At 34.7% G+C, this 13,028-nt stretch overlaps 1 protein-coding gene across 1 annotated transcript in view; it reads left to right on the top strand.

Moving 5' to 3' along the window:
• LOC126297751 (calcium-dependent secretion activator-like) overlaps nt 1-13,028 on the top strand; it is a 1,391,877-nt gene that overhangs the window by 1,102,765 nt on the left and 276,084 nt on the right. The window lies entirely within an intron of this gene.

Genomic DNA, 13,028 nt, shown 5'->3' on the forward strand with positions numbered 1-13,028 from the left:
AGCAACTACATTACCATATAGTATAGTAACATATTTCAGTAGTTTGTTCTCCTTGGTCTTTACATCATTTTGGACAGGTATGTAAAGTTGGCTTCTGATCTTAACTCTTTGCTATTATGAACTGAATGTTCTTATATGACATAGATATTAAATTTGTCTGAGAATTAAAGAGATAATTTACATATAAAATTATTGTTTGCAAGATCATTTCAATGCTTATTCAATGTGTATGTGTGTGCATGGGTGCTTCTGTGTGGCGGAATGTTTCATGTATTTATGGTTGCACTATGATAAATAAATTTTTTTGTGAATTTTTACATAAGGACATTTAGCCATTTCAGATAGATTGTTTTCTATTAAAAGGAATAGTTTATAAAATGTTTTCAATGAAGCATTGATTTACCAGTACATATTTCATTTCTGGTGTTATACAACTGTATAGTTTTTACATAATTGCTGTATGTATGGGAATAGAAAGTTATAGGTGAAATATAAGTAATAGAGGGAATAAAAGTAACACCTCATTGTATAGCTGAGACGGTGAGTGGTTAATAGGCACATGAATGAGGCTTAAAATGTTCCTAAGATTATTGTTCTTCTTTGGAGCTAACTATAACAGAATACATGTACACACACAAACTCTAGTGGAGTTACTTAGTCAAGGCTGGTTACATTGTACCAACACTACAGCTCAACTTTTGCACAATGTAATTAGCCTGGAAAGTCACATACATGTTTAATTAGGATAAGTGTATTCTGTACTAGTTAACCTGACGAATGACATCATCAGATAGCTGATCTACTTTTTCAGTGTTTTTATGAGCCAATCAGCTGCACAGTCCCTGACTATATGGCAAGTTGCTAAATTTAACTCTTCCATTATTTGAAATATGCAGTTTACTGTAGGAGAAGCAGGGGAATTTTTATATATAGGTTGTATCCTGAAGTTTGTGACATCAGTGAAAAGTTGTAACTAATATTTCTCAAAGGAATACTAATGTTCAATGAATGGTCTTAAAAATAAATGAAATTAAATGTATCTGAAATATGTTTTAGTGAAGTCTAATTTTCGAAATAGTGTGTCAGTAATATAGATATGTGTGTACATCAGGCTACATGTGGAAAACATCAAATTATGTCTGCTTCTATGGAATTACATTTTATTATTAATACATTTAAAAACTAAAAATGAGGGTATAAATTTGGCAATTTTAGTATGGAGCACCAGTTTCAAACTTATGGATACAGCTGGTGCAGTTACATATCACATAGAGAACAAGTTTCTTAACAAGTGATCAGTGGAGATGAAAGAGCTTTAGTGTATATACTTCCCTGAGGTGTTCAGGTTCTTTCAGGTGCTGAGCTTATAATTGCAGATATTCCTTCTTTGGAACTCCCTGACGGGTTAAAACTATGTGCTATACTGGGAATTGATCTCTGAACCTTACCATTTGTGAACAATGATTCTGCTATCTGGTTACAACTCATGACCACTCATCACAGTTTTATTTCTGTGAGTACCTCTCATGCACTTTTTCCAAACTTCACAGAAGGTCTCCTGCTCCCTGTGCTGTGATAGCACTCCTGGAAGAAACAGTACTGTGTAGCAGGTGCTTAACCATGCCTTAGACCATTCTTTCCTAAATGAATCTTTCACTCTGTACCAGAATCTGCACTGCTTTGACTACACAGATGGTAAGAGCATTCTTCATGGAAATTAGAAAACAATGCACACACACCACTGGAGAGTGAATGACTTATTTTGAAAACACTACTCTAGGTTAAGGCTAATCCATTTCTCTGGTATATTCTTCTTTCCAAAAGTGCTAGTCCAGCAATAAATGCCACAGAATGTCTGTGAAACTTGGAAAGTAAGGCTGATGTAGCAAGAGAAGTAAATCCACAAGGACAGTTTGTGAGTGATGGCTGAGTATTTCAATTGGTTAAAGTATTAATCATAAATGACAAGGTTCCAGGTTCAAGACACAGTTGAGCACACACTTTTAATTTGCTATGAAATTTAAAACTGCACCCACCATTATACAGAATAAAAGATTACTACTGGATGCAATCTCCTAAGCTATATCTCATATGACATCTGTTCTGCCAGGATGCTATTCCAGCAAGCATTGCTCTTCTAGTGTTGATAACAGCTTTTTAAAAGTATGTTCTCATGTCTTTTTTGTGCAATTGAACTGGAATAACTCAGAACTTTTCTGCCGTTACTTGTTAAATATTCCATGTTTTGTAAATGACAACTCGCTGAACATAAATAGCATATAAATATTACGACAGAGTTGTTTTTCCTAGATATGCAGCAAAAGTTTGATATCACTGCATGAAGTACTACATAAAATGGAAAATAAAACAAAATATAATAATTTCCTTGTAGTAGATGCTGAAAATTTTACAAAACTTACAGAAAATATTTACAGGAGCTGAACCCTGTTCACAGATTATAACTACTTTATCCCTAATGATATTACTACTGATGTTAGTAGAAACAACAATGACAAAGAAAGTTAAGCACAAGGCAACTTCGAAAACCAGGATAGCTTAATCTCCAAAGCAGAAAAAGCAGATCTCGTCCCATACTGCCATGGCAACATCTGACTCTCTATTGCTAATTAATACCATCTTTTATTTAATATTTGAGTTATTCTTGGCCTGATTAATTTCCTTACTAATTTATTTTTTAGTTTGATTACTAGTAATATAACACAAAGAGACAATTATGTTTACTGGTTAGCAAAATTTGTGCAGGATACAAATGTTTTCAATTTTTCATTCAGTTGTTTTTTTTTTAACATCTAGCAGCATAGGTTACACTTTGAAATACTGATTTTTAAAAATGTTAACTTTTTAAATAATGTGGCACTGTTTATGTGCTTGACCACAACTTCTAAGAACACATTTAATTTATAGTTGAAAAGAAAGATTCCTTGTATCTTGATTTAAACTATATCAAAATATATAAACACTGTCTACAGAAAGTATTCTATTTTTTTCTTACGTTTTTGTTTCTTTTGATTTGCTGTTTAGTTATTGCATTTAAGTGTGATCTAAATGATCTGAGTGGTGGTCATTTATACTGTCTGCTGAAATAATGAGGTCATAATTGGTTATAGAATGATCTACTGGTCAATGGTGTGTGTTAACTATTGTAATGAGCACTGGTCCAAATAGATATTCTGCTTCATAGGTTGGTTACAGTTTGTAAACTATTTGCTTTGATGATGGTCCTGTAAAGTGTTACTCATGTCACCAAGTACACAGCTGTACATAGAAAACATCAAAGTAGATCCAACGTCATTGTACAGAAGTTCTCCCTTCATTTTTTTTTTTTGGGGGGGGGGGGGGGGTAACTACACTTAGGTGACAGAAAAAATGTGTCCAGTCTCATACAAAACTATTTTGATGCTATAATTTTATAGAATATTTTCCTCAGTAATTCCATTGTCGCTTTACTTTCGGCAATAACTGATGGCCTGAAACCCAGCTTTTGCATCTTGTTATCAGATTCATCACTGAGAATGCTTTCCTTGGTAGTGAAATTGCAGGCAGCAGCAATCCAATGCAGGGCGATTTTGGTTGAATTAATGTGGATACTGGACAATATGATACAGTTTTTGTTGTGAGATTGCAGCATATCTTTAGAAGGCTTCCTCTCAGACATGAAAAATATAATTTTCATATTCACCACAAGGGAGAAGCATTCCTACTTAAATAATTTGTCTCCAAGCCAAAGAAAAATATAGACAGTATATGATTTTTTGAGAGTAAAGAGTGCAAAATGCTATTATCATACAGATTATATAGTTCTTGCTGGATTTTTTACAGCATATAAGTTTTAAATGATCATGAGCCTATATATTCCACCTTCATTTTGTTGTCTAAGATAATGAATCACTTTTAGACCACAAAGAATGTACAGCACCAACAGTATGTCACTCATGAGCTAATGATTCACACTAACTTTATCTTTCTTTACTTCAATCAGTGAGCATGCATTAAGCAGAATGGTGTAAGTGATCATATAACTGCTGTTTCAATTCTCACTGTTAGGTGCAAAACAAAACTATTCCTTTCAGAAATGGAGAGAAAAGGACATAAATATACAATATTTGATCTTTTGTGGAGTGAGGACCCAAACAACCTGTAACTCCTTTGTGTTTTTGCAAGTTCTAAAAGAATACAACACTGAAAGTTTTATTTCATCCATATAATCCTTACAGTTTCACAAATGTAGGTATGAGGTTGCTCCTACAATTACTTTTCACTTACTGATTAGTTGTTTCATTGGTTCTTTATTCTGTTCATACTATATTTTATGTAGAAGATATCTTTCGGCAGAACCTTCAAGTGTGTGGAACACTTAAATGAGTTGAAACTTCTTGACAGGTTAAATTTATGTGTTGAATTGGGACTCAAACCTAGGATCTTTGCCTTTTGTGGGCAAGTGCTCAACTGAGCAAGTTACACAAGCATGACTCATGACCTGTCCTCTCAGCTTTGCTTCCACCAGTACCTGTCTCTGGCGTTCCAGTGTATTATTTGCAAGGAGTAGTTAGTAGCAGCACTACACTGCCTCTATATATTGTGTTGACAATTAAAGTGCTATAATCTCCTTAATAAAAAAATAAAAAAATGAGTATAAAGAAAGCAGCAGAACTTTTCTTACATGAGGCAAATCAGCTGATCTCTTAGTTGTATTAAGTAGCTGTTGCATATCTACAATGCTTTTTGCTTAATATTTAAATCAGTATATTTCTAATAAACAGAGAAGACAATAATTTTCATGCTGTAAGAATGGAGCCCAGTTTACAATGGGAGTTTTTTCTTACATTACTATTAACATGAATTTTTAATTTTCAAGTCTAGATAATCAGTTTAATTTGAAGTAACAGCTCACTGTGTAGTTGAGGCATTGAGTGGTTGATAGTAATATAAATGAGACTGAAACATTTCTAAGCTTTTGGGTGATGTATTTCTGTACTATTAAGTATTACAGAAAACACTTATGCATACAGCATATGCATACATACACACCTGCATGGTTTCATTGACCCTGCTGACTGCATTGTACCTGGAGTGTAATTTAAGTGGGGTGAGTGGTTATATTGACAGGAGTGGATGCAGGTTGATAGGGGGCACTGAGTCTTATGAAGGATTGGAGGGTCACAAGCTTAAAGCAGATGGTTCCTGATTTTCCTACCTGACACTGTGGGTGCACCACTGGGCAAAATTAGTGTTTCAGTCATCATGTATTCAGAGAAATTGCTTATTAAATATGTTATTCCAGCTACAAATCTGTATCCTATTGTGATTTAGACCCATTTATTTTGTTGGTATATAACTGTTATGCCAGATAACAATGAATAATCTCTGTAGAAAGCAGTATATAGTGGAAGGAGAATTGCCTTCCACATCCTGATCTGAAAATCTGAATGCATGAATGACGGTCAATAACCTATGTGTCGGCTAGCCGTAGTGGCCAAGCGGTAGACGCTACAGTCTGGAACCGTGTGACCGCTACGGTCACAGGTTCGAATCCTGCCTCAGGCATGGATGTGTGTGATGTCCTTAGGTTAGTTAGGTTTAAGTAGTTCTAAGTTCTAGGGGACTGATGACCTCAGAAGTTAAGTCCCATAGTGCTCAGAGCCATTTGAACCATTTTTGAAACTGTGTGTCTCTGTGCTTCAGGAAAACTACTTATATGTTTCTTTTCTATTCTTAATTAGATACTATGTGTCCAATAAAGCTATATCTATAAAGAAATTGACCCAAAAAATTAATCACGAGCCACATAAAAACCAAAAATATGGAAAGAAAATAATTATACTCAGCAAATGGCAACAGAAACGAAAAACTAGCTCCAGATTAAATTAAATATAGTTTGTCAGGACTTTACTAAAATAATCTTTAGTAAGAACTGCAACGCTTGGTCTAGATGTTCACACCGCTTCCTCTACATTGTGGAGCTATGGGTTCGTTTTTGGACTATGCCAGAAATATTTGTTACTGGGTCACTTGTTGTTTCCACTGTCCTAATCATTTCATATCATCTTTATCACAAAGACTTACAAATTTCCCAACTAGACATGGTTGCACCAGTTGGTCGAACAACCCTAGATGGGGGTCTCACGGCCTATAATGCCTTACTGTCATTTCCATTTATTCTGTCTTTAAAAGTGGAAATAACATTTGAAAAGCAATAGAGGACACTATAATTTTCCTGAACCTTATGATTCTTGGTAATATTAGGTTTTAAATATGGTGCTCAATTTAAGAGATTTTTAAGAAATTGTTCAGGCTATGTTTGCAGGAAAGAATTGTAGGTTTCTGGTTGAAGCACATTTAGAATTAAACCAGAAGTATAGGATATTATTGTTAAGGAGAATAAGTGGGAGGAGTTTTAGGTTAACTTCAGCCTGGAAAATAGACCTGAAATTAAAGTTATGAAAGGATAATAATATTCTGATAAAATAAAAGCAAGAAATGTGTGAAGAGAGACATCATAATAACAGCAGAAGTATCTAAATCCCTAGAATGGCAGTTTGGAGAAAATAAGTAGCAATTTTAAAAATAATAAGAGCAATCATTGTCAATGAAAATTGTGTGCAACTGTGATTTTTAGTGTTTTGAAACATAGTATGATAATAAAAGGTCATATCACACACTCTGTTTTTAAAATTAACACTCATTAATTAGAAAATGAACCTATTTCAGAAATTCTTATGATATATACTTCATTTAATATTTCTATTAATAACATGAAGTTGAAATTTTGACATCTATGGTTGCACTGTTAGTTCTTATCACAACCACTGTGACAGGTTGTTTGGGTTTCCTTCTTTATCTGAAACTGTTATTTTAGTTCCAGTATAAGCTACTTTTTTGCTGCTGTTTACTGCATGTGTTTATTATAATGGCTAGTTGTCCTGAAAGTATTTGTTACATATGTTGTTAGTTTCTGTTTTAGAAATATCAGAGGACGGTTTAAAACAAAGTTCTTTACTCAAATTTGGACAAATAATTCAGTTAGGTTCTTAAGCCCAATGAATGAAAATGTTGAAGTACTTGATCCTGAGCAGAATGAAAAGAACTTATTAAGAACAGAACAAAATTTTATGTGTACAGAACATCAGGGCAGATGTTTTTTCAGTGCTTAAAAGAAGACAGAGATTTCACACAGTACTCAGGTAGTTTGCTCTGATGAACAAATATGCAATTGAATATAACAAGAAGTAGCAGAGACTTTATAGATTCTTCTGAAATAATTCTTTGTTGCACATTGGTAATATATTTTTCCTTCCCTCAAAATATGAAGAAACATTATAAAAGCCCAGTTATAGTTCTAAGTAAAACAAACTGGAAAAGACTACATTTTTTCAAGTACTGCATGAACTCAAAGTAAATTCTGTTCCTTCCTCAACAAATGAAGTTGGGCCTAATGAAATTGTTTGTGAATGCCTTACCCAAGGACGAAATGTATTTCAAATACATCTGTGATTGTTTCTCAGCTAACAGAAGCCAAATCAAAAAGTCATGTTTGTCAAAACTGTATTTTTAAAACAATGATGTACAATTCCAGCTTTGAATGGAACATGAATGTGACAGGCAGAGTTCAGTATCAATCAAGGAAGCAGTTAGTAAATTCTTAGGCCACAAAGGAACAAATACTATATTTCTATTGTAGCCAACATGATGGAAAAGATAAAGAAATTCAGCTTTTTTATAGGTCTCACACTTCGCTTTTCAAACAGTCAATTTTATTTTTCTCCCTTTAAGGATTTGGGCAATGTCAGTAAGTAACAAGGTAAACAACAAAATAATGGAAAGATGGCATCAAACTTTCTGGAAACCAGTGTAATGGCAGACTACCATTGGTCTGTTCACCAAGACTTACAATGGCAGTTCATTGCAGAACAATTTCTGTTATACAATTTATAAAGAAAAGAGAAAGAAAATGTAAGCCAGAGGAGACTTGGTTCCTATATAATAAAGAGGAATTTTTATGTTCATACTCCAATAAAACTTTTGGTTATGTTGGAAAAATTAATTACTTTTCATTCTAATTACATTTGCTTCGCCAATTTTCAATTTATAGTGATATAATTTTGACAAAACTGTACATGACAAAAAAAATGGGGTCAGGTATGCAAATCCAGAGCCTAGAAACCACAAGAAGAAGATATTATTATTGAAAATGTAATCAAAACTTTTTTGTAGGCATGTATAATCAATTTAAAAGTTAATAAAAAACTATTGGATAAGGACATTCATTGGAAAGTAGGGAGTTCAGGATGTCAGCGAATAAGAAGAAATGGGTAGTAACATTGTAGTAATCATATGACGTTCCTTTGATGTACAAGAAAATGAACAGAACACCAGAACAGGAGGTCAGCGCCAAAATACAGTGCCTCATACTGAACTGAGAAACAATACAGCAAAGATAATGATGCAAAAATATTAACTGCAGCCTAGAATGAAAAATAATGGATAAAAACAGTAACCAGGAAAAACTGTTGAACTTTATTCATTATTTCCTTCTTAATCTTGTTCTTTTCCATATTAAATAAAAAAATTCCATGGATTTGGAAGTTTTTTATCCTAAACAGTGACTATGTATACATAATTAACTGAAAGCTTTCTTTATGGTCATTGTGCAGTGAAACACATGGAGTTCTGGAAAGTTTTTAGTAGTCAGTAGTATTCTGCATTGGAACACGTGAGGCAATACTGACTGTACGACTTATCTTAGAAGAAAGACTAAGGAAAGGCAAACCTTCATTTCCAGCATTTGTATACTGAGAGAAATCTTTTGACAATATTAACTGGAATACTCTCTTTCAAATTATAAAGGTGGCAGGGGTAAAATACAGGGATTGAAAGGCTATATACACTTTGTACAGAAACCAGATGGCAGTTATAAGAGTCGAGGGGAATGAAAGGGAAGCAGTGGTTTGGAAGGCAGTGAGACAGGGTTGTAGCCCCTCTCAGATGTTATTCAATCTGAATATTGAGCAAGCAGTAAAGGAAACAAAAGAAAAATTCGGAGTAGGTATTAAAATTCATGAAGAAGAAATAAAAACTTTGAGGTTCGCCGATTACATTGTAATTCTCTCAGAGTCAGAAAAGGACCTGGAAGAGCAGGGACAGTGTCTTGAAAGGAGGATATAAGACGAACATCAACAAGAGCAAAACGAGGATAATGGAATGTAGTTGAATTAAATCGGTTGATGCTGTGGGAATGAGATTAGGAAATGAGACACTTAAAGTAGTAAATGGGTTTTGCTATTTGGGGAGCAAAATAACTGATGATGGTTGAAGTAGAGAGGATATAAAATGTAGAATGGCAATGGCAAGGAAAGCGTTTCTGAAGAAGAAAAATTTGTTAACATCAAGTATAGATTTAAGTGTCAGGAAGTCGTTTCTTAAAGTATTTTTATAGAGTGTAGCCATGTATGGAAGTGAAACGTGGATGGTAAATAGTTTAGACAAGAAGAGAATAGAAGCTTTTGAAATGTGGTGCTACAGAAGAATGCTGAAGATTTGATGGGTAGATCACATAACTAATGAGGAGGTATTGAATGGAATTGGGGGGAAGAGGAGGGTAAAAATCATAGAGGGAGACCAAGAGATGAAAACACTAAGCAGATTCAGAAGAATGTAGGTTGCAGTAAGTACTGGGGGATGAAGAAGCTTGCACAGGATAGAGTAGCATGGTGAGCTGCATCAAACCAGTCTCAGGACTGAAGACCATAACAACAACAACAACAACAACAACATTATTCTGAGTAAGGATGAGAATATTCAGTTTGGTGGGACTACGTTTTTATTACGCTACTGAACTTTAATGTGCCTTTTATGCATGATTTCAAGGTCTTTTTGATAGAGTCTGCATTAAACCTGTGAATCAAACTCAAGTATTCATTTAAAATGTTTAATAATGCATCCAGCCATTATCGCATTTTACAGAACTTAGATGTGATACTTTTCTTGTAAGCTGGATTGATTCAGTTAACCAATGATAAAAAACAAAAGTGTCTGAGTTTTTTTGGGAGCTATCAGCTCAGTTAATTAGTGATTTAAATGAAAAAAGGACAAGTTCTCAAAATATTTACTGAAAAAATATGTGTATGTCATGAGCATAATACTGAAAGTGATGCAACTGTGTTTATCAAAAGCAGACAAGTCAAGATAAATGTGTAGCAAAGGGAATTTTATATTTTATATATAAGATGGTGAATCAGAATAACTATATGCCCTGTCATTGTAAGTAAAACATTAGGGTATGTCTTGAATATGACACTTGATTAGACGAAAAACTCATGCAGAAAGATTGCATGAACAACTGTGTTAATACACTAGATCATATACCTGATACCTGAAACAGTAACTTCACATCTACATACATATTCTGCAAATGTATATGAATTTCATGGTTCGGGCTACTTAAAATTGTACCACAAGTTAATATTTCTTCCCATTCTTGTCATGAATGGGCTATGGAAGAATGGATGCTTAAAATTCTTTGTGCACCCTGTAACTAGGCCAAGCTCATTATTCCATTTTCTGTTGGATAAATACAGAAGGAGCTGAAGTATGCTTCTAGATTGTTTGCTCAATATTAGTTCCTAAAACTAAACAAGAAATGTTTCATGTGATTATTGGTACCTATTGTCAAGTTACCTGTGAAATCAGATTTTCAGCATTTCCATGATATTCTTACATGAGTCAGAAAACCTTTGACCAATCATGTTACATGTCTTTGAACATGTTCAGTATCATCTGTTTGTCCTATCTGATATAAATTCCAATCACCAGAGCAATATATTAAGACATGGCACCCAAGAGTTTCCTAAGCAGTCTTCTTTGCAGGCTGACTCCATTTTCCCAATATTCTGTTAATGAATCAAAGTCTTAACCTGCTTTTACCTGTTGTGGCAACTATGTGAGCATTCCATTCGAGGCCCATACAAATTTTTCCACCCAAGTATTTGTATGGGTTTACACTCAGTCCCATTGTCACTCATAAATATTGTAGTTACAGAATATTGATTTCCTGCATATTTTGAAGTGCACAAAGTTACATTTCTGCACATTGAAAGCATGACCAGTCACAGTGTGCCAAACTTCATGCAGACCAGGTGTCCAGGCCACAGCTCAGAATGTCTTGGCTTTGCTGATTCCTTCCTGGAAGAACACTGTACAGCATAACATTTCATTTAGTATTGCAGTTTGGTGATTTTCAGTCAGCGCAACTCCCTTGAGTCCATAAGAATTGTGGCATCAGCACTGTTAACCCTGACATCCTGGATAGTTTTAACACAAAAGGATTTATGATTAAAATGGGGATTACCTTGCAAGTCAATTAGATACATCAGCACATGCACAGGGGAGCTTTCAACTGAAACAGAAAATGGTCTCATAAATTGCTCAGAAATAGATGTAAGACTGAAAATGTGTCCCTGTAATTCTCTCTATGAAACAGTGAATCCTTCAGACCTTGTCTTCCTTTTAACAGCAGGAATCTTCAGGAACTGGACTGTGCTTGTCAGAAAGTGTCCCTTCTATAATTTGATTATCTTGTTAAGTGTATCCCCATCAGATCAGAAATAAGTTATTTTGCTCCCTGCAATGTCTTTCTGTGGTAACTGTACAGTCAAGCCCACTTAAAATGTGAAGTCATCAGTCAGTTCTAGACGTTCCATTTTTCATTCCTGTATTACTTTTTCCTTCATAAATTCAACAATAGCAATTTTAAAACAGAGAATTGTTTCAAATGTTCTCCTTAACTTAACCGATCTACTTTGCAGTAGTATGTAGGGTCTCCATACTCTGTTCAATTCCATCAACCACTGTTGCAACTGAAAGTGGAATAATGCATGTGACATCACAAATTTTGCTATTCATATCACTCATTGCTTCACTTTCTGCATACCTACAAATGTAGAACAAAGTGCAAAGTATCACTTTCTTCTCGAACACTGCTTCCCTTTCATACCCCTCAACTCTTATACTGACATCTGTTTTGTGTATAATTTGTAAATAGTCTTTCATTCCCTTCATTTTACCATTGTTAACTTCAGAATTTCACAGAGAGTACTCTTGTCAACATTGCCAAAAGCTTTCTCTATGTCTACAAATGCTACAAACATAGGTTTGCCTTCCCTTAACCTACCTTCTAAGATAAGTCATAGGGCCATTACTGCCTCATATGTTTCTACATTTCTCTGGTACCCAAACTGATCTACAAAAAGGTTGGCTTCTGTCAGTTTTTCCATTCTTCTTTAAGGAATTTGTGTTAGTATTTTGCAATCATGACTTATTAAACTGATAGTTCGGCAATTTTCATACCTGTCAGCAACTGCTTTCTTTTGAATTGGAATTATTACATTCTTCTTTAAGTCTGAGGAGATTTCGCCTCTCTTATACATCATGCACACCAGATGGAAGAGTTTTGTCATGGCTGGACGCGGTGGCCATGCGGTTCTAGGTGCTCCAGTCTGGAGCCGTGCTGCTGCTACAGTTGCAGGTTCGAATCCTGCCTCGGGCATGGGTGTGTGTGATGTCCTTAGGTTCGTTAGGTTTAAGTAGTTCTAAGATCGAGGGGACTGATGACCACAGCAGTTGAGTCCGATAGTGCTCAGAGGAATTTGAACCAAGTTCTGACGGAATATCGTCTACTCTTGGGACCTTATTTCAACTTATCTTTCAGAGCTGTATCAGATCCATCTCCCTGTCACATATCTCTTATCTCATCCTCATCTATGTCCACTTCAATTTCTATAACATTGCCATCAAGTTCATATGGTTTGTATAGATGCAGCATATACTCCTTCCATCTTTCTGCTTTCCCTTCTTTGCTTAGGACTGGTTTTCCATCTGTGCTCTTGATATACATATGGCTGCATCTTTTTTCCCCAAACGCCTCTTTAATTTTCTTGTAGGTAGTATCTATCAGTATGCATTTAAGTCCTTACACTTATCTTTTTGCTTAGCTATATTACACTTCCTGTCAA

The sequence above is a fragment of the Schistocerca gregaria genome, chromosome X (assembly GCF_023897955.1).
Source record: "Schistocerca gregaria isolate iqSchGreg1 chromosome X, iqSchGreg1.2, whole genome shotgun sequence".
In the NCBI taxonomy this organism is placed as follows: Eukaryota; Metazoa; Arthropoda; class Insecta; order Orthoptera; family Acrididae; genus Schistocerca; species Schistocerca gregaria.